Here is a 20725-nt window from a genome sequence, read left to right as displayed (position 1 = left end):
GTTATTTCTTCTTTCTCTTCCTCCAGCATCTTGTATGCATAGAAGAGAAAACACCACAGTGGGTGAACTATTTTTCTTTTTTTAGTTTAAATAAGTTGAATACAATATTTTTTTAAATTTTAGGATAATGATAAGATTATATACAATTTCAAACAATATCTCATTAACCAGAGGTTTCATAAAATATTAAGAGTTTCATTTACCAAAATTATTCTGTCAATTGTCCACTTTAATTATTTACATTCATCTTTCCAAAATGAACACCATGGCAAAGAATAGGAAGGAAACTTAGTGGGGAAAATCTAAATAACATTTTTAAGATGAATATTTAAGGTACAAGCAACAGGAAGTGGGTTCTGTTATATGTAGGTCATCTGTTTGGTATATTATTTTTCTTGGCACTTTTGGATATAAATCTGTTGACCACACTGCTGGTGTGAATGTAAATCGTAAGAGTTTTATTAAAAATATGCAAGGTATATTTGAGCTCTGTAAATAACAAAATAAAAAATGGTACCTAATTTATGTTGCACTCGTATGTATCAGCACTAGTACGAGTTTTATTTACATTTTCTTGTTTTATTCTTACTATGACTGACCTCATTTTACAGAAAACCAAAGCTAAAGACACTAAGTAATCTCCATAGTTCTCATAGCTAGTAAATAATGGACATTAGATACAAACTAAGCAAATTTATTCTCAGACTTATATTTAAAAAAATGGAGTCAGGCCACTCATTTACACGTGTATACACAGACACACACATACACACTGGAATATTATTCAGCCATAAAAAAGAATGAAATCTTGCCATTTGCAACAACATAGAAGGATCTAGAGGGTATAATGCTAAGCAAAATAAGCCAGTCAGAGAAAGACAAATATCATATGATTTTACTCATATGTGGAATGTAAGGAACAAAACAAACAAGTAAAGGGGAAAAGAGAGAGAGCGAGAGAGAGAGAAATCAAGAAATAGATTCTTAACTATAGAGAATAAATTGATGGTTACCACAGAGGAGTAAGGTGGGGGGGAATGAGTGAAATAGGTGATGAGGGGATCCCTGGGTGGCGCAGCGGTTTGGCGCCTGCCTTTGGCCCAGGGCGCGATCCTGGAGACCCGGGATAGAATCCCACGTCGGGCTCCCGGTGCATGGAGCCTGCTTCTCCCTCTGCCTGTGTCTCTGTCTCTCTGTCTCTCTCTCTCTCTGTGACTATCATAAATAAATAAAAATTAAAAAAAAAAAAGAAATAGGTGATGAGGATTAAGGAGTGCACTTATGATGAGCACCAGGTATTGTAAGGAAGTGTGGAGTCACTATATTATACACCTGAAACTAATATAACACTGTACATTAATTGGAATTAAAATAAAAACTTAAAAAGAAAAAAAAAGTAGTTATTTGCAGGGGAAAAAAAAAAAAAGATGGAATTAGGCCCTGGGGTCATTTTGCCTTTTTTCCAATTCTGCTTCCACCATTTATTGTGTGGCTTCAGGAAATTTACTTTCTCAGCTTAGGTTTTCTTATATGTAAAATGGAACACCAATAGTACTAGCATTCTAGGGTCACTGTAATAGTTCAAAAAGACAGTATGGGTAAAGCTCTTAGTAAAATGGTATAGAGTTAGTGTTCAATAAGTGTTAGTTGTAATATATTATTATTACTATTATAAGCTACTAAATCATACTACTTTAAAAATATTCATGCTCATTGATCTAGTTCTACATTTTAAAATCTATTTTGGGAAAATAATTGGTCATAGGTATGCAGAAAAATTTCTGCAGAAGGCTATTCCTTGAACTTATATAAAAATGAGATTTTAGGAAAAAATTAACTTTGCAGCAAAAAGAATTAAATAATTAAACTAATTAGTTAATTAGTTAAATAAGTGGCTCCATATGATGGACTTTTCACAAATGTGAAATGTTTTAGAAAAATATTTAGTCATATGGGGGAATAGTTTATTATAATAAATAGATGAATGAAGAGAAATGAAAATCCATAAATACTACATTATCTCAACTCAAACCCATTTGTTCTTGCAAGAAGTATGTATTGAGTGGCAAATGTGGACAGGCGGTGTTCTGAGCACTGGAGATACAGCTCTGAAAAAATAATAACTATCCTTCTTGAGAAGCACATTCATCCCATTATATGTTAAGGCATCAGAAGAAAATACTTGTTTACAGGGCCTACCAATGAATATTGCAATATAGACTAAATAATAGCTTACATGTTTTTATATTTTTAAGTTCTTTCCTTTTATACTGTTTACTTTTATCCTTAATAAAGTAGCAGAGTGTATGTAACAAAATGACCATATCAACAATTACTGCCCCTTTTATGGAAAAAAAGACGAAAAGGAAAGCTGGTCTGTAGATTAAAAGCATAAACTCCAAAGCCAAAATGTTTTGTTTGAGTCCTGACTTGGGCACTAATTAGCTTAGTAAGTGGGCAAGTTCCTCATCTGAGAAATTAAAAGAGTTACTATACATAAAGTATGTGGAAGAATTTCTAGAACATGGATGTGTCATCCATTTTTATGATCATAAGGTAACTGATGTGGTTTAAAGTATAATGTTCTCTAAAACATCATGTGTATTTATTTTTTCACCCTTTCAAAATTCCATTAAGATGACAATAAAGGAATTTTAAAAAGTGAAATTCCACAAAGAGAAAATAGAGATGCAGCACATATGGATGACAACTGGATCAATGTTCAAGTCGATATTTATCCAAAGTGAAGACTAACGTCAAATATCATCACCACTGATTGAATTCCCAGGATACAAAAATGAATCTGAAGCTTCATCAAATTATAAATATTATTTCGATGTTATGACAAAAAAATGTGGATAGTCAAATATTACAAATTTGACAAATCTATGCAGAAAAATGATTTGTCTGCACTGCCACCATATATGGTTCCTGGTATCACTCTATTGCAATATTAAAGAGATTGCTGGCTTATAATTACAGGGAGGGGGAAGTAGCAAGATTTTAGTAGTAGTAGTAGTAGTAGTAGAGGAGGAGGAGGAGGAGTTATAGCAGTGGTAGTTGTAATAGTAATAGTAGTAATAGTAGTCGTATTTTGACTAGCTGTACCAGTATAGGACATTGTTGGTTGTGATGTTATCACTGAGTTATCAAGGCTTTCTCACTCTGAAGAGTAACTGCTTAAAGTAAAATGTTATCTTCTCTATGATTCCTGCATGTTAAAACTTGATTGATGGTGACAATGTAATCTCATTGAAGCAAACCAGTTCCTGAAAAACATTCTTAAGTATTTTCAGAAACAGACTTAATATCATTGCCTCATTTTTCCTTCCTTCCTTCCTTCCTTCCTTCCTTCCTTCCTTCCTTCCTTCCTTCCTTCCTTCCTTCCTTCCTCCCTTCCTTCCTCCCTCCCTCTCCCTTCCTTTTTTCTTTCTTTCTTTTCTGGGAATAGGCAAGCATTTGATGGTTTATCACTTGGGAAAAAACGTGTCCTTAAATCGTCATCTGCAAATGTGGAGTAACTTGATACAATTGGCTCTGAAAGGTTAAAAATAGATATGTTCGAATTGCCATCTATATCTCAACTGGCAGTGCATACGCAGCCTTTACCCTGGATAGAAGTATAGAAGGCTCTTTACTACAGATATCATATAAAAGATATTTACCATCTCAAGGCAGATCAGCTTGGTGTCCTTTTTGGATGCTTACTTTCTCTGCAAGCAACTGTTGAACTTTGGTCCTGTTAGGCTGCCCCCACCCCCAGCCCAATTCCTGAGTTATATTCTGCTCTGTTATCTTATGATGTGCTAATTCTGCATTTTGTACCGGTTCCTCAGACACGTTCTGTGTGACTCCTTGATGGATGGGTCCTGATTATTGTTGAACTTTGCTTTTAATTTACTTGACTGCCAAGAGAGTTCTGGGTCTCACAGAACTAATATCACAGTGAATCTGACTGAAGAAACATTTATATAATGGAAAACTAGTGACTTAAAGTGTCAGGTAATTGTCATTGACAGTGTGACACTGCAGTAGAGGCTTCGGGTTTAGGAATCACAGGCATATGATCTGTTCACAGCCTTTGGAAAGTAAGGATAGCACAGTGAGGTTACGGACATCTTAGTGGTGAGCAGGAAGAGAGCGGGCTCCTCCTGTTACTCTTCATCTGATCCACCCGAATAAAAGGGAATTAGGAACTGCCTTGCCATTCACTCTCTTTATTTAAGATAGAAATAGATGGCCATAAAGTTCAGGGTCCACTTCTGGGTTCTCCATTCTGTTCCATTGATCTATGTGTCTGTTTTTGTGCCAGTACCACACTGTCTTGATGACCACAGCTTTGTAGTGCAACCTGAAATCTAGCATTGTGATGCCCCCAGATATGGTTTTCTTTTTTAAAATTCCCCTGGCTATTTGGGATCTTTTCTGATTCCACACAAATCTTAAAATAATTTGTTCTAACTCTCTGAAGAAAGTCCATGGTATTTTGATAGGGATTGCATTAAACGTGTATATTGCCCTGGGTAACATTGACATTTTCACAATATTAATTCTTCTAATCCATGAGCATGGAATATTTTTCCATCTCTTTGTGTCTTCTTCAATTTCTTTCAGAAGTGTTCTGTAGTTTTTAGGGTATAGATCCTTTACCTCTTTGGTGAGGTTTATTCCTAGGTATCTTATGCTTTTGGGTGAAATTGTAAATAGGATTGACACCTTAATTTCTCTTTCTTCAGTCTCATTGTTAGTGTATAGAAATGCCATTGATTTCTGGGCATTGATTTTGTATCCTGCCACACTACCAAATTGCTGTATGAGTTCTATCAATCTTGGGGTGGAGGCTTTTGGGTTTTCTATGTAGAGTATCATGTCATCGGCGAAGAGGGAGAGTTTGACTAATATTCGATAAAGGAGGAAAGACTATCCATTGGAAGAAAGACAGTCTCTTCAATAAATGGTGCTGGGAAATTGGACATCCACATGCAGAAGAATGAAACTAGACCACTCTCTTTCACCATACACAAAGATAAATTCAAAATGGATGAAAGATCTAAATGTGAGACAAGATTCCATCAAAATCCTAGAGGAGAACACAGGCAAAACCCTTTTTGAACTTGGCCACAGTAACTTCTTGCAAGATACATCCACGAAGGCAAGGGAAACAAAAGCAAAAATGAACTATTGGGACTTCATCAAGATAAGAAGCTTTTGCACAGCAAAGGATACAGTCAACAAAACTAAAAGACAACCCACAGAATGGGAGAAGATATTTGCAAATGACGTATCAGATAAAGGGCTAGTTTCCAAGATCTATAAAGAACTTCTTAAACTCAACACCAAAAAAACAAACAATCCAATCATGAAATGGGCAAAAGACATGAAGAGAAATCTCTCAGAGGAAGACATAGACGTGGCCAACATGCATATGAGAAAATGCTCTGCATCACTTGCCATCAGGGAAATACAAATCAAAACCACAATGAGATACCACCTCACACCAATGAGAATGGGGAAAATTAACAAGGCAGGAAACCACAAATGTTGGAGAGGATGCGGAGAAAAGGGAACCCTCTTACACTGTGGGTGGGAATGTGAACTGGTACAGCCACTCTGGAAAACTGTGTGGAGGTTCCTCAAAGAGTTAAAAATAGACCTGCCCTATGACCCAGAAATTGCACTGCTGGGGATTTACCCCAAAGATACAGATGCAATGAAATGCCGGGACACCTGCACCCCGATGTTTATAGCAGCCATGTCCACAATAGCCAAACTGTGGAAGGAGCCTCGGTGTCCATCAAAAGATGAATGGATAAAGAAGATGTGGTCTATGTATACAATGGAATATCACTCAGCCATTAGAAATGACAAATACCCACCATTTGCTTCAACATGGATGGAACTGGAGGGTATTATGCTGAGTGAAATAAGTCAATTGGAGAAGGACTAACATTACATGTTCTCATTCATTTGGAGAATATAAATAATAGTGAAAGGGAACAGAAGGGAAGGGAGAAGAAATGGGTAGGAAATATCAGAAAGGGAGACAGAACATAAAGACTCCTAACTCTGGGAAACGAACTAGGGGTGGTGGAAGGGGAGGAGGGCAGGGGGTAGGGGTGAAGGGATGACAGGCACTGAGGGGGGCACTTGATGGGATGAGCACTGGGTGTTATTCTGTATGTTGGCAAATTGAACACCAATAAAAATAAATTTATTATTAAAAAAATAAAATAAAATACATGGAATAGAAAAAAAAAGATAGAAATAGAAGCTGTTTAGTGTTAAAGGAGCTGTTTGAGCAAATTCAAGTCTTCACACTACCTTTGTATGTAATATTTCCATCCGAATAGGACCAAAATTCTCCAAACTGATGTGCCTAATTTTTCTGGAAGGAACTTTGTACTTAGAATCCATAGCTTAGGCAAGTTGGAAAAAATCTTTTGGGTTCAAACAAAACAAAATAAAACTCTTTTGTGTTCACTATTGAAAATGTCAATGCCTACCAATCATTTAGACAAGTTCCATTTATAGTTTTGGCCTTGATTACTAGAAATATTTCTTCTTTTCTTCACATGTTTATTACTCTTTATTATGATTGGATAAAGGATGACTTATGTACGCTGTAGTTCAGAATTTAATTTTTAAGTGGCAACGTTGATATTCTGCTTCCTACTCATTTTCACAAGATGTGAGCAATTCACAAATAGAAGATTTTCATGGAAGACTCAAGGCCTAATGAAATTAAGTAATTAAAAATGAAATACAGTTCCTTTAAGTTATTTTGTCTAGTTTTGCAAATGTCTGTGCATCAAACAATTCAATAAAAGATTAGAATTGTAAATAGTTTCTATTATTCTGCCTTGTGTTATTATTTAAATTCTCATACATATTTGTTGTTTCAGAAGGATGTATTTCGAGTTGCCTGAGTGGCTCAGTCAGTTGAGCATCCAGCTTTTGATTTCAGCTCAAGTCATGATCTTAGGGTGAGTTCAAACCCCACTTTGGGTACAGAGCTTACTTTAAATACATAGATAAATAAGTGAGGGAAAGAAGGAGTTAAGTCAAAGTCCACACATTAAAGAGAAAACCCCTCCTCCCTACCCCCCAACACACACCATCAACACCAGCAGCCCTCTTCCCTTATCTTGATTCTTATATGTCTCTAAAGACAAAAATGAAGTTTCATTTTCTGGAGAAATAATATTTAGGCACTGACATATATGTGGTCCTCCTAATGCAAAAAGTCTGTTTGTCAGCCATTGCCTTGCAGCAAAGCTGGCCATTTGATGAGCCCCATCCTCATACACAGAGTTTACAGCTAGCTTTGTAGGTCTTGCTCTTAAATGTGAAAAATTGGTCAAACCTCCTGAGGCATTTGAGGAAAGACTCCATCAGAAAACATATCAGACAAACAGAAAAACAAAACAAAACAAAGCAAAAAACCCCACAACCTCAGGAGAAACATAGTAATAGAAATTACTAGAAAATTTTTTTAAAAACCCCAGCAATCTATAATTCATATCTTCAGAGGGATAAAAGAAGATATTGCATCCATGAAATAAGAGCTAAATACTATCAGAAAAAAATAGAAAATGGGAACATATTTAATATTACATATTCAATAGATTGGTTGGAAAATAAAGCTCAGGAATTCTTTCAGTATTTAAAATAAAATAATTCAGAAATGGACAATAGGAACCAAAAAATACAAAAATAAAGATTCAATCAAGGAATTTCAACATCCAGGGGAAGAAAGAACAGAGAAAATGAAAGGGATAATGTAATTATCCCACAAAGAGTATGAGAATGAAAGGACATGAGTTTCTGGATTGAAATGACCCATAAAATGTCCAAGACACACACACGAGCTCACGAAATACCCACACCAAACCATAATAACCATGACATTTAGAAATACCGTTGATGAAGAGAAGATCCTAAAACCTTTGAGATGAAAAAAACAGCTGCAAACAAACAAACAAACAAAAAACACAATTCCATGGTAAGGGTTGGGAATCAGAATAATACCAACCTTTAAAATACCCACATTGGTAAGGTGCCTGGCAAGCTCAGTCAAAGAGCATGCAACTCTTGATCTCAGGGTCATGAGTTCAAGCCTGAGCTCATTGGCAGGTAAGCAATAATGGAGCAATTCTTAGAAAATTTTGAGTGAAAAATTATATTTAACTATCCATTAATCAAATGTAAATGTAAAATAAAGATTTTTTATTATGCAAAATTCAAAATATCACCTGGCAGTGGTCTTTCTCAGGAAGTTGATGGAGGAAGTGGCCAGGGTGGGAGGGGTAGATTTACAAGATCTAGAATAGTCTCAGCAGTTTCCCATGTAAGTAGGGGGGCTATGATCTCATAGGAACTGTAACTGGTCCACTATCCATTAGTCTAGATCATTGATTTCCAGTAGAAATATAATATGAGAAATAAGATTTAAATTTTCTAGGGGGTACATTTTAAAAAGTATTAAAAAATGGGTGAAATTATTTTAATAATATGGTTTATCCATTTATTTTTAAATTTTTAATAATATAGTTTATTTAAACTTGTATACCCAAAGCATTATCATTTCAACATTAATCAATAAATAACAAATGAGTTATTTTACACGTTTTTCATGTCAAGTCTTCACAACTTGGTGTGCATTTCACATTTACAGCACATCTCAATATAGACTAGCCACATTTCAAGTGTTCCATAGCCACTTGTAGTCAGTAGCTACTATATTGGACAGCATGTCTTAGGAAACATTATGTTAAAAAAAATTAAATTAAATTAAATTTTAAAAAAGGAAACATGTTTTAGCTGACTGACATAATGTGAAGCATGGCAAAATAGTCTTTGAGGGACTAGGATGTGACAGGCAGATAATAATAGAAAAGTCTGAAAAATGGTATGCCGAGATAAGGTTCCAAATATGGAGGCCTGGAAATGGAGATGGATTCAGATTGGTGGTGCCAACTGCTGAGACAGAGCTTCTAGGGAAAGAGAGTCATTCCTCCCAGCCAAGGAAAATACTTCCTTTCATACCATGGATGCCATCCAATTCCTGTATCTTCTCAGGAACATTTTTCCACCATTTTTCTCTCTTCTGTATTTTCAGCCTCATCCTCTTTTTGGCACCCACATCTCTCCTGTTCCTTGTTCATTAACCAACTCTTTCCCAGCTGCTGTCTCCTCCTGTAGACCCACTCGATTTCAACTGGGAATCATCCTTTTCTTCTCATTTTGCCAAATTCCACTGACAACAGACTGTTGCCTGCTATCAATAATTTCAGAAATAATAAGGTGATGTAGGCCAATTGCAGCTCAAGGAAGAAAAAAAAACAATTGGACATCAGACATCGCTACGTAAACATTATTTTTTAAAATTCGTCTACTCTCCCAGTTCCAGAAAATTTCCCTTTGGTCCTACCAACTCTCTTCTGGATGTCACTTGAATTGCTCCATCCATCTTTCTACCCAGTTATCTGAGGACTGCTTTTCAATTCATGTGAAGCACCATAGATCTCTCCCACCATTCCAAATGAGGTTTTGTCTTGACTTTGCATATATAAGAATTCATTTTTGGCTCAGCTAAGCAAGGAATTATTTGCTTTATGACTTCATCATGAAAAAATATAAAGAACTGGAGAAAGCTTTGAAACTACAGTTGTTCTCTAATATAATCCAGGATCAAATTCTTAGGCACAGATATTACCCACAGAGATCCCAGGGGTGTGGGCTGTTTCCTTCTTATATAATATCTTACAAACTTTAGAAGTTATTGTAATTATGTTTGCTCAGCTGTTCCCACAGCTTCCAAAGGCGCTCCACTGCTGGCAAGCTAAAGGGAAGCTTTTCTCTGGTTTCCATAGCACTTCTGGTTAAGCTTAGATTCTGCTTCTAAGTGCTTATACAGCTTTCATATCCCTAGATAGGTTGATTTTCCAAAGTTACCGTCTTCTCTGTTGAAGACTGTCAGCCTTAAAATTCCATCATCCTTTGGTCAAGGGCTGTTGGAGGTCTGCCCTGATATCTCCCCATCCCTAACATGGGTAAGGCATATGTTAAAGAGGTCTCAGAGATGACATACACCCACATCTTACTTCACTGATGAGAAATTGAGGCCTATGGAGACAGTTAGTTGATGATAGATCCAGAGCTAAGCCCAGAATTCCTAGCCTTGATTTCATTATTATTTTCACTCTATAAAATAGATGAGTGGGAGTAGAGTCAAGGAGGCAGGAGACATACTTAAGGGCTGCAAAATAGCACAGTTCTGGGTGAGAAGGGCAGAAAATCCAGAGGACTTTGAAAAGCCACTGGGTTAAGAGTTGCCAGACAGATTCCTGCTATGGAAATGACAGAGTGCCACCAGGAGTCTGATAACTTATCTTCAGTGTGTCCCAAGAGCAACATCTCCAGGCCACCATTAGTTCCCCAGGGCCAGACATAACTCCTGGGCAAAGAGGGTGATTCTGAAGGAGGAGCTATCTCCCCAAACAGATCTGTGGCTTCAGAGATGCAGAAATCAATGAAGCAAAGGAGCCAGGACTGAAATAGGACATTCTTCCAGGTAAGCAGGAGAGGAAATGAGCAGCCATAAAGGGGCAAGATTTGAACTAAGGCAGGGCTGAGTGTGGGAGCCTAAGACCCTGAAAAAATAGGGCCAAACATGCCAAATGCTGTATGAATCAGAGGTAGAGGCAGTGGAAGATTGGAAAAGGTTATTTATCCAATTTGTTGTGATGGGAGTATAGCGAGATTGTGAGGGAAACAGTGAGGGGCTTGTGAGGGGGTTGGGGGTATCAAGAATTTATTACTTGAAGAAGCCGGTTGCAACATTATTCATAATATCCAAGACACAGAGTGTCCATTGACAGATGAATTGTTGAAGAACATACAGTATATAAAATAGAATATTATTTAGAACTAAAAGGAGGAAATCTTGCTGTTTGTGACAACATGGGTGGACCTTCAGGGCATTACACTGAGTGAAATAAGTCAAACAGAGAAAGACAAATACCATATGATCTCACTTATATGTGGAATCTTAAAAAAAAAAAAAGGCAAAACAAACCCCAACAAAAAAGCTCATAAATATAGAGAACAGATTGGTGGTTTCCAGAGGCAGGAGGCTGGGGTTGACAAAATGGGTAAAAGGGACCAAAAGTTACAACTTCCAATTATAAGATAAATAAGTCCTAGAGACATAATGTATAGCATGATGACTACAGTTACAATTCTGTATTGTATACTTGAAGGTGGCTAAGAGGGTAGATCCTAAAAGTTCTCATTATAAGAAAACAAAATTGAAACTGTGTGTGGTGATGATGTTACCTAGACTCACTGTAGTGATCATTTGGTAACAGACACAAATAAGGGATCATTATGTTGTACACTTGAAATTAACGTAATGTTACATGTTAATTACATCTCAATTGAAAAAAAACCAGCCTACTATAGACATCTAGGAAGGTTTAATAGATATTCTTAGTGTTTACCAATATCAGTTCAATATATGGTTTTGAGACTTACATGACATAAGGGTTGGGGAAGCTTCTCCCTTCAAGGAAGGAGTTTGGAGAAAATCTACCTTTGCTCCTCAAAAGCTGCAGAAAATCTGGGAGAGAGTGGGTGATCTTTGGTAGCCCTAATTAAAATTTCAGGCCAACCTACCTTTTGGCAGAAGATAGACAACTGCCCTTTTATTTCCATAAGGGAATGAATGAATGAGTACTTGGAATAACATTTCTGAAAGGTTACCAGCTCCTGATGTAAATCTCATAAGGAACAGTCAATGACTGAATGCCCAGAGTTGGAGCGGAAGAGGTGTGGGAGAATTAAGGGCTCGTCCGTCTCTCGGCTCTTGCAAGGCCCCATAAATGAAATGAGGTGAATTGAACTTCCCACTGGCAGTGGCCTCTGAATTCCCTACCTTGGAATTCCATGAGGAATGTGCTTTTGTTTCTCTCACAGTGTACTAATTGTGTCTTAAAGTGTGTGGAGAGAGGCATGGGAATGTTGCCTATGAAAACATTCTGCTGCAATTTGAGCTTTCAATTCAACAGATGGAAACTAAAAGAAACTAGATGGCTCTGTTAACAGGGGACATTTTCAGATGTTTGGTATGTGCTGTCTTTTGCTGCCCATTCCAATAAGGCCAAACAATGGGTACAAGAAGAACTGTGGTCTTTTGAGTGAAGATGTATGTCTATTTTTCTCTTAGGCAGAGCAAATGGAACCAGGAAGAGCTGGGCTACTTACCTGATGGTCAAAGGACAACTGTTTGACAGTTGGGGCAGTGGTAGTAGGAGATGGAGCCAGATCAGCCATAAAGTAGGCTGTAAAATTGCCAGGAGGTCTTTAGTTTTCCATTTTATGTCCCTCTGGTGGTGCAGTATGGATTCAAAGCCTGCTTTGACATGAGCTGTGCCTTGTACAATTTCCTGGATATCCCAGATGCTGGTTTCCTTGGTGATATCCTGACCCTACTCTTATCTCCAGATGGTCAGGGAGTGTATTGAATGTATAGAGTGTATAGAGTCTCAGGCTCTGGGGGCAGATAGACCTGAGTTCTAATTCCAAAAGAGCCTTGGGAGGAATCCCAGACCCCACCCCTAGACCTGATGAACCAGAATCTGCGGGAGCAGAGCCTACACCATCAATAAACTTTCCAGATTTCTTAGGCATCCTAAAATATGAGACCACTATCTAAGTGTTTCTCCTTTTCCCATCCTCTTCTATCCGAGTTCTTGACATCAGTTTCTTGCAGTGAATTCTTAATTTAAGCTCTTAGAGCAAGTGTTTTTTGTTTTCTTGTTTTTAACCTAGGGAACTGGACTCTTTGGAGAGAAGAATTCAAAGGTCTTAGATCTTGGATAAGAAAAAAATTACTTTTTTTCCATAACCTCAATCTGAAATTAGGCATTTCTTTCCATTACAAGCATAAGCAACACACTCCAGCAGCAATTGCTAAGTGCCTCTGACTTGACTCTCACCATGGGAGTTGCAGATATTTTCAGAGCACACTATGGTGGTTGCAGAGAGTTTAAAGATCATAAACTCTCATCAGGACTTTGACACGATGGTAGCTATGGATTAATAAAAAGGTACATATATTGTACCATAATTTTAAAAATTATTTTAATAACTATATTTCAATATCATTGGTTTCCCTTGTCATCTGTCTTAAAACATGCATTCAAAAATATTTTTCTGAGAAGGGGTCCATAAACTTCCTCCAAGTGTCATAAGGGCCAGAGCACAAAGAACTTAAGAATCCTTGTGCTAGACATATTTAATGTAATCCCTATCAAAATACCATGGACTTTCTTCAGAGAGTTGGGACAAATCATCTTAAGATTTGTGTGGAATCAGAAAAGACCCCGAATAGCCAGGGGAATATTAAAAAAGAAAACCAGAGCCAGGGGCATCACAATGCCAGATTTCAGGTTGTACTACAAAGCTGTGGTCATCAAGACAGTGTGGTACTGGAACAAAAACAGACACATAGATCAATGGAACAGAATAGAAAACCCAGAAATGGGCCCTCAACTCTATGGTCAACTAATACTTGACAAAGCAGGAAATACTATCCACTGGAAAAAAGACAGTTTCTTTAATAAATGGTGCTGGGAAAATTGGACATCCATGTGCAGAAGAATTAAACTGGACCATTCTCTTACACCATACACAAAGATAAACTCAAATGGATGAAAGATCTAAATGTGAGACAAGATTCCATCAAAATCCTAGAGGAGAACACAGGCAACACCCTTTTTGAACTTGGCCACAGCAACTTCTTGCAAGATACATCTATGAAGGCAAGGGAAACAAAAGCAAAAATGAATTATTGGGACTTCATCAAGATAAAAAGCTTCTGCACAGCACAAGAAACAGTCAACAAAACTAAAAGACAACCCACAGAATGGGAGAAGATATTTGCAAATGACATATCAGATAAAGGGCTAGTTTCCAAGATGTATAAAGAACTTATTAAACTCAACAGCAAAGAAACAAACAATCCAATCATGAAATGGGCAAAAGACCTGAACAGAAATTTCACAGAGGAAGACATAGACATGACCAACAAGCACATGAGAAAATGCTCCACATCACTGGCCATCAGGGAAATATAAATCAAAACCACAATGAGATACCACCTCACACCAGTGAGAATGGTGAAAACTAACAGGAAACAACAAATGTTGGAGAGGATGTGGAGAAAGGGGAACCCTCTTGCACTGTTGGTGGGAATGTGAACCGGTACAGCCACTCTGGAAAACTGTGTGGAGGTTCCTCAAAGAGTTAAAAATAGACCTGCCCTACGACCCAGCAATTGCACTGTTGGGGATTTACCCCAAAGATACAGATGCAATGAAACGCCGGGACACCTGCACCCCAGTGTTTATAGCAGCAATGTCCACAATAGCCAAACTATTGGAAGTGGAAGGAGCCTCGGTGTCCATCAACAGATGAATGGATAAAGAAGCTGTGGTCTATGTATACAATGGCATATTACTCAGCCATTAGAAATGACAAATACCCACCATTTGCTTCATCGTGGTTGGAACTGGAGGGTATTATGCTGAGTGAAGTAAGTCAATCGGAGAAGGACAAACAGTATATGGTCTCATTCATTTGGGGAATATAAAAAATAGTGAAAGGGAATAAAGGGGAAAGGAGAGAAAATGAGTGGGAAATATCAGAGAGGGAGACAGAACATGAGAAACTCCTAACTCTGGGAAACGAACAAGGGGTGGTGGAAAGGGAGGTGGGCGGGGGGATGGGGGTGACTGGGTGACAGGCACTGAGGGGGGACTTGACGGGATGAGCACTGGGTGATATGCTATATGTTGGCAAATTGAACTCCAATAAAAATTAAAAAAAAAAAAAAAGAATCCTTGTGCTAGACAGTATCCAACTCACGGTAGCTAGCTCCTGCTTGTCTGGCCGTCCTCCTCCCTAACTGAAATAAACCACTAATGCATAGAATTTCTAGTGGCATGAGGGAGATAATCGGAGATGGGAATGGCCATGAGAGTAGGAGCTTTCTATCGAATTTCACTTACAGCTTCCTGCCCTGACCAGCTCTAGAAGGGTTGCAGGGGCAAAGAACACCACTGGCACATTTCCTTAAGCTAGACAGGACTCCCCGCCTCTCATGTTTGGCCCTGCAGGAGTACCCATCCGGCATCTCCTGGAGCACCCTTGGCTATGGAGAAACTCCTCCATGAAAACAAAGAAGGAAGACCAGATGTTCGGATATCCCTGTCATAGATCCACGCGACTACTGAGGGGTTCAGTACATGCAGATACCCCATCCTACTCAGGTCCTCTATCCCCAGGACAGCCAGGTGCAAACACAATTGATTAGCCTGATAATGACAACAACACCAGCAGCAGCTTATTGTGTGTCAGGCACCACACCAAATGCTTTGTAAATATTGCCTCATTTAAGTCTTGGACCATTCAACAATGTACATGATATCAGTGCCCTTTTACAGTCATAGGAGGTGAAATGAAAAAAATAGTTCACCGCTACTTACGTCATCTTTAAGTGATAATAACATAATATCTGCTCTGCTCAGTAACTGCGGGATGCTGGAGACCATTGTGTAAAGAACTATGTGCACTATGTTGCAGATGGTAGATTATGCGTGTGGTCAGGTGCAGGTGTTGTGCTGGTTAGGTGTGCAAGCCTTCACATGGGAATCCTGGGGTTAGAATTCTGACTCCACCCCCTTGGGCAATGACTTTTCTGTGCCTCTGTCCTCATCTGAATCAAGGAGATAACAGTGCCTTCCTCAGTGGGAAGTGGGGAGGATGAAAGGAGATCATCTGTATAAAGCATTCAGCACTTTATGCTACAAAGCACAGCACTTGTAGGCAGTAAGTTCAACATATGTTAGTCATCATTACCATAATTCATACTTACATATTTCTTAGAAAGACATCAGGAAGTTGATTATCTCCAAGATCTCTGGAGAACACCAGAGAACAAAGAGATCTCTCCCATCTGGAGATAAGGTAAAACATTCCGGGCATAATTAATTCAAACTGACTTTAGTGTGCGACTCTTGTGTTTGCCTATACAGCATATGCCCACTTCCTCTGGTAAAACCACCCAGCTTTGCTTTAGGAAACGGCCCTTCTCCATTCTATGGGGTTCTGACTTGGTGCTTCCTCACCTCTGGCCCCAGGGACTCATTTCTGTTTCCCTCTGGATTTGCTGACTTTGTGGGATGAGCAGCTGGACTGTTGAGTCCTCTTACCCACGCTATGGAGAGAGTCTGCTCAAGGCATGGAGAGCAAGACAGAGCTCTGAGATCATTTGAACCTCTGGATTCATATGTGGCTGAAACTAGACACATATCAGACTTATGATTGACTAGTTCTCTCTTCTGCTTAACCTGTTTGAATTCAGTTTCCTTTTTTAAAAATTTTTATTTATATATTCATGATAGAGAGAGAGAGAGGGGCAGAGGGAGAACCAGGTTCCATGCAGGGAGCTTGACACGGGACTCGATCCAGGATCTCCAGGATCACGCACTGGGCTGAAGGCGGGGCTAAACCGCTGAGCCACCCGGGCTGCCCTTGAATTCAGTTTCCATCTTTGTAATTGAAAGAGGCTCCAGATCTACCTATAAATGCTATTTGAGCACTTATAAGTGCTTATCCCTAAGTTCTGGGTATACTCCAGTTTCATATTTTATTACAGAAAATTTTATCTGCTCACTGCCTACTACTACTACTATTTCTACTACTACTACTACTACTACTACTAATTCCTATGCTTGATCTCTCTGCCAGCCTGACAACAATTATTAGGTTAAGTAATGTGTTCAAAGACTAAGGGGTGCAGGTGGGATTTAAACTAAAGTTTGTCTGATTGTAAATCTGTGAGTTTTCTTTTTTTTTTTTTTTTAATTTTTTTTTATTTATTTATGATAGTTACAGAGAGAGAGAGAGGCAGAGACACAGGCAGAGGGAGAAGCAGGCTCCATGCACCGGGAGCCCGACGTGGGATTCGATCCCGGGTCTCCAGGATCGCGCCCTGGGCCAAAGGCAGGCGCCAAACCGCTGCGCCACCCAGGGATCCCGTGAGTTTTCTACTATACCAAGCCTCCTCTTCACATTGAGCTAAGAATGTTTTCCACCTGAATGCATCTTAGACATGATGATGGAAGTCTGTGAATAAACAGGTTAATTTAACAAAATTCACTTTAAATGTCTTCTTTAAGTCCAATCCTTTTTGAGAATTGTAATTGGAAGTGGTGCTTTATCTTACATCATTCAAGTCCATCCTGCTAATCACCACAAAGTCCTTGTTTCCAAGAGAAAAATATGAAATTAGTGCATATTTTACAGTGACTTCTATACAAGGTAAACTAGGAGGGAATGGGGCTGGGAGTGTCCTCTGCCAGCAAGTAGCTGGAACTCCTGTGGGGAAAATCCACCTACAATGAACTAAATCTCTTGCAGGCCAGTTAGCTATATGCCACCATCAGTACAAATCATGGGCACTAGCCACAGAGAAAGGAGTATTAGTGGGATTGGGTACCTCAGGGAGGGAGGATTTCAAGGAGAGGGAGCTGTTGAGCTATGTCTTCAAGCATGAGAGGAATTCCTCAGAAGTATGTGTGCTCAAGTGATCTAAGAGTTCCCAAAGTGGGATCAGAGAGCACTCTAAGTTTTCACTGTGGGACTCCCATCTTCAAACACTGTGCTGGGAGCAGGAATACAAGAGGGATGTCAACAGTCCTAGCCTCACCATGCTGAGGGCATGCAGAATAAAGCCGTGAGTATGAAACTAGGGGTAAGTGTGGGGTGCAGTGGGAACTTGTGGCAGTGGCCCTGTCTCAAGCGGTCAGGACATCTCAGATGGCATCTGATGGGTGAATGCAGAGAGTGCCACAGGGGGACACTCTTCAGAGACTGTGGAGCAGTGGAAACCAGCCTGGAAAACTAGTGATAACATGACTTGACTCATTGGGGGAATAACAAGCTGTTTGCTAGAATATTTCCAGGTGGGCTGGAGCCAGGAGAGGCAGTGGAAAAATATGCATAGGAAGGATTTGGGATGACCTCAATCCTTCCCCTGCCTTTGACATTAGTATAAATGTGAAGAATTACCCTTCTGTGAAATGGGTTAGAGGCTTGGACAAAGGACTACAGTTGGCTCCCACTTCTTATTTGCTCCCTTCTCTCTCAGCTCAGCCTGGCAGAGTTCTGAATTTCCATCTCTACCTTTGTAATTTGTTACTCATGGTTTCCAGCTTACCTTCAGCTTTGCACCCTAGTTCCTTACCTATGAATAACCCTGCTTCATGGGCTCCTGGAGACCAGAGCCACATGGCTTCCCTCCAGCTCAACCCTTCCCCGCAGTGTGTTGTGTCTTCCCTTCTCTCTCTCTTTTTTCTCCATCTTCTCTAGGCTATGTACAACAACTCCCCTCAGCCCAGAGTGCTTTAGCTCTCACTTCAGCACAAGTAGCTTGGCAAGAGGGGAAGAGAGAGGGAAGTGGGTAGAGTAAAACCCAAAGGCTCTTCTGCTTTCTCTGCCTGTGGCCCCAGCCCCAGGTCCCCTTCTTCTCCCCATCCCTCATTTCACTTTCGGTCCCCAATTAGGTGCTAGCTTCAATGATACATGGACCCGTCTGGTAACCCTAATCTTCAGATTTCTCTCAAACATCCACATCTGGCAATTCACCATAAAGTGTGAAGAGGGCAGGTTTTAGAACATCTGTGCAGATTTTGTTTTTCTTCAGGAGATCTCAGTGAAAACAAATGAGGCACAGAAGACAGCTTTTTAAATCCTGGGTCAGCCTCCCCTTTATTACTACATAGGAAGCCACTTAGAATCCTGCTTTTTCTCCCTTTAACTTGTTTTGGGCATAGAAAAAGTAAGAGGAAAAACTCGAGGATTATAGTTAGTTCCTCAATGGAAAGGTAGCAAAGGTTTTCACAGATAAAGGTAGCCAAGACCTGTGGTACCGTCCCCTGAGAGTAACTAGACCAATTATTTTCACCAGAGTCCCTATCCTCAGCCTTTATCATGATGACAATTTATTCTCCTGGGTTTTAGTCACTAAAGTATCAAACACACTTGGATCTAGAAGAGAATGAGGGAAGTATGGCTATAAAATACTGACGTTGCCACATCAAAGAGGAATCCATTTTCCTTTGTCTTACATAGAACAGTCCTGAAGGGGTAACCAACTATTGTATTGATGGTTGACCACAAGGGGGCAGAAGAAGATAAAAGTTCTCTTCAGAAAGTTCCTTGTAAACATTGGAGTATTGGCCTCCCCAGTTCTTTTCCAGCCTTTTCTCTATGTATGGTCTGTTTCAGAAGTTTTAGAGAAAATTACAGTGCAAACTTTGAGGCAGGAAGGTTGAGCAATGATTCTCAAAATATGATTCCCAGATCAAACTTGGGAAGCACTGAGACCCTTTCAGGAAGCCTTTGAGGTCAAAGTATTTTCATACCAATATCAAGACATTATTTGCCTCTTTTGCTGCATTGATATCTGCACCAACAGTGCAAAAACGATGATGGTCAAAAATGCTGTCACCTTAACATGACTCAAGATACTGGCATCAAGCTATTAGTAATCAGTGTATTCTTCACCATCACATATTTGCAAAAAGGGGAGAGGGCCAATTTTACCTAAGAATGGCCTTAAGCAGTGAAATTATTAATTGTATCAAATGTTGACCCTTAAATTCATATCCTTTTAATCTTCAGTGTGACAAAATGGGAATACACATAAGGTAGTCTTGTTGCATGTCAAAGTAGAATGATCATCTTGAAGAAAAACACCCGTGCAGCCTAAAAAAGAGTCCCTTTTTTATTCAACACCATTTTTACTTAAAAAAAAAAAAAGAAAAAAAAAAGGTCTGGCAAACAAATTATGGTTTTTCAAACTTCAGTGTTTGGCAGATATTTTATCAAAAATAAAGTGAACTTACTCGTTTAAGGAAAATAACTAACAGTATCTGTGCCAGTATTTGTGATAAAATTTGAGCTTTCAAGTGAAAATTAGAAATCCAGAAAACTTGTATCTACCCCAGTGAACTTCACAGGTTCTCCATATTTGAAGACTCTTCTGATTATTTTGATGATGGTGGTGACATTAATGAATTTGATATTTTTTTAATATTGTGCAACTAAATGTGTCAAAACCTTGGAGATCTGTATAACTCAGTGAACCACTTGAAGGTCTATTCAAAGTGCAAAATAGCTCAATGGATTTTGGTAAACAGAGTACAAAAAGTTCATTTATATGGCTTCAGATTCTATCCTGTTACTAATGTTTAAGAAACTATCATTTGGTAGTTAGGTGTAGTATAAAAGATCAAGAGTCATAGGCCAGTGCTCACTTCGGCAGTACATATACTAAAATTGGAACAATACAGAGAAGATTAGCATGGCCCCTGCACAAGGATGACATGCAAATTCGTGAAGTGTTCCATAATTAAAATAAAAAAGAGAGAGTCATAGGCCGGCTGCCAAGCCGGTTCAGTCAGAACAGGTGACTCTTGATCTTGGGATTGTGAGTTCAAGTCCCAATGCTGGGTGTAGAGATTACTAAATAAATAAATAAACTTTAAAAAAAGGGAATAAAAAGCCACAAGCAAATCTGAGAAGCTGTTGAAATACCTCTCCCTTTTCCAACTACTTATCTGGATGAGGTTGGATTTTTTTTTCACATGCTTCAACT

The 20725-nt window shown here is 38.9% G+C and overlaps 2 long non-coding RNA genes and 1 other non-coding gene across 3 annotated transcripts; 2 read left to right on the top strand and 1 right to left on the bottom strand.

Moving 5' to 3' along the window:
• Window positions 1–878: 878 nt before the first annotated feature.
• Window positions 879–11926, bottom strand: LOC125755562 (uncharacterized). Its single transcript, XR_007412329.1, has 2 exons — window positions 11536–11926; window positions 879–1215 (listed from the first exon to the last, which is right to left on the bottom strand). It is a non-coding gene; the product is annotated as an uncharacterized LOC125755562 (long non-coding RNA).
• A 109-nt stretch (window positions 11927–12035) lies between these two features.
• On the top strand, window positions 12036–17200 carry LOC112657608 (uncharacterized). Its single transcript, XR_003135157.2, has 3 exons — window positions 12036–12125; window positions 15949–16029; window positions 16954–17200. It is a non-coding gene; the product is annotated as an uncharacterized LOC112657608 (long non-coding RNA).
• A 3176-nt stretch (window positions 17201–20376) lies between these two features.
• On the top strand, window positions 20377–20483 carry LOC112658245 (U6 spliceosomal RNA). Its single transcript, XR_003135624.1, has one exon. It is a non-coding gene; the product is annotated as a U6 spliceosomal RNA (small nuclear RNA).
• The last annotated feature ends 242 nt before the right edge of the window (window positions 20484–20725 follow it).

Source organism: Canis lupus, chromosome 8, assembly GCF_003254725.2.
Source record: "Canis lupus dingo isolate Sandy chromosome 8, ASM325472v2, whole genome shotgun sequence".
Taxonomy (NCBI): Eukaryota; Metazoa; Chordata; class Mammalia; order Carnivora; family Canidae; genus Canis; species Canis lupus.
The sequence above is the reverse complement of the archived record's forward strand: the minus strand, read 5'-3'. Positions and strand labels throughout refer to the sequence as shown.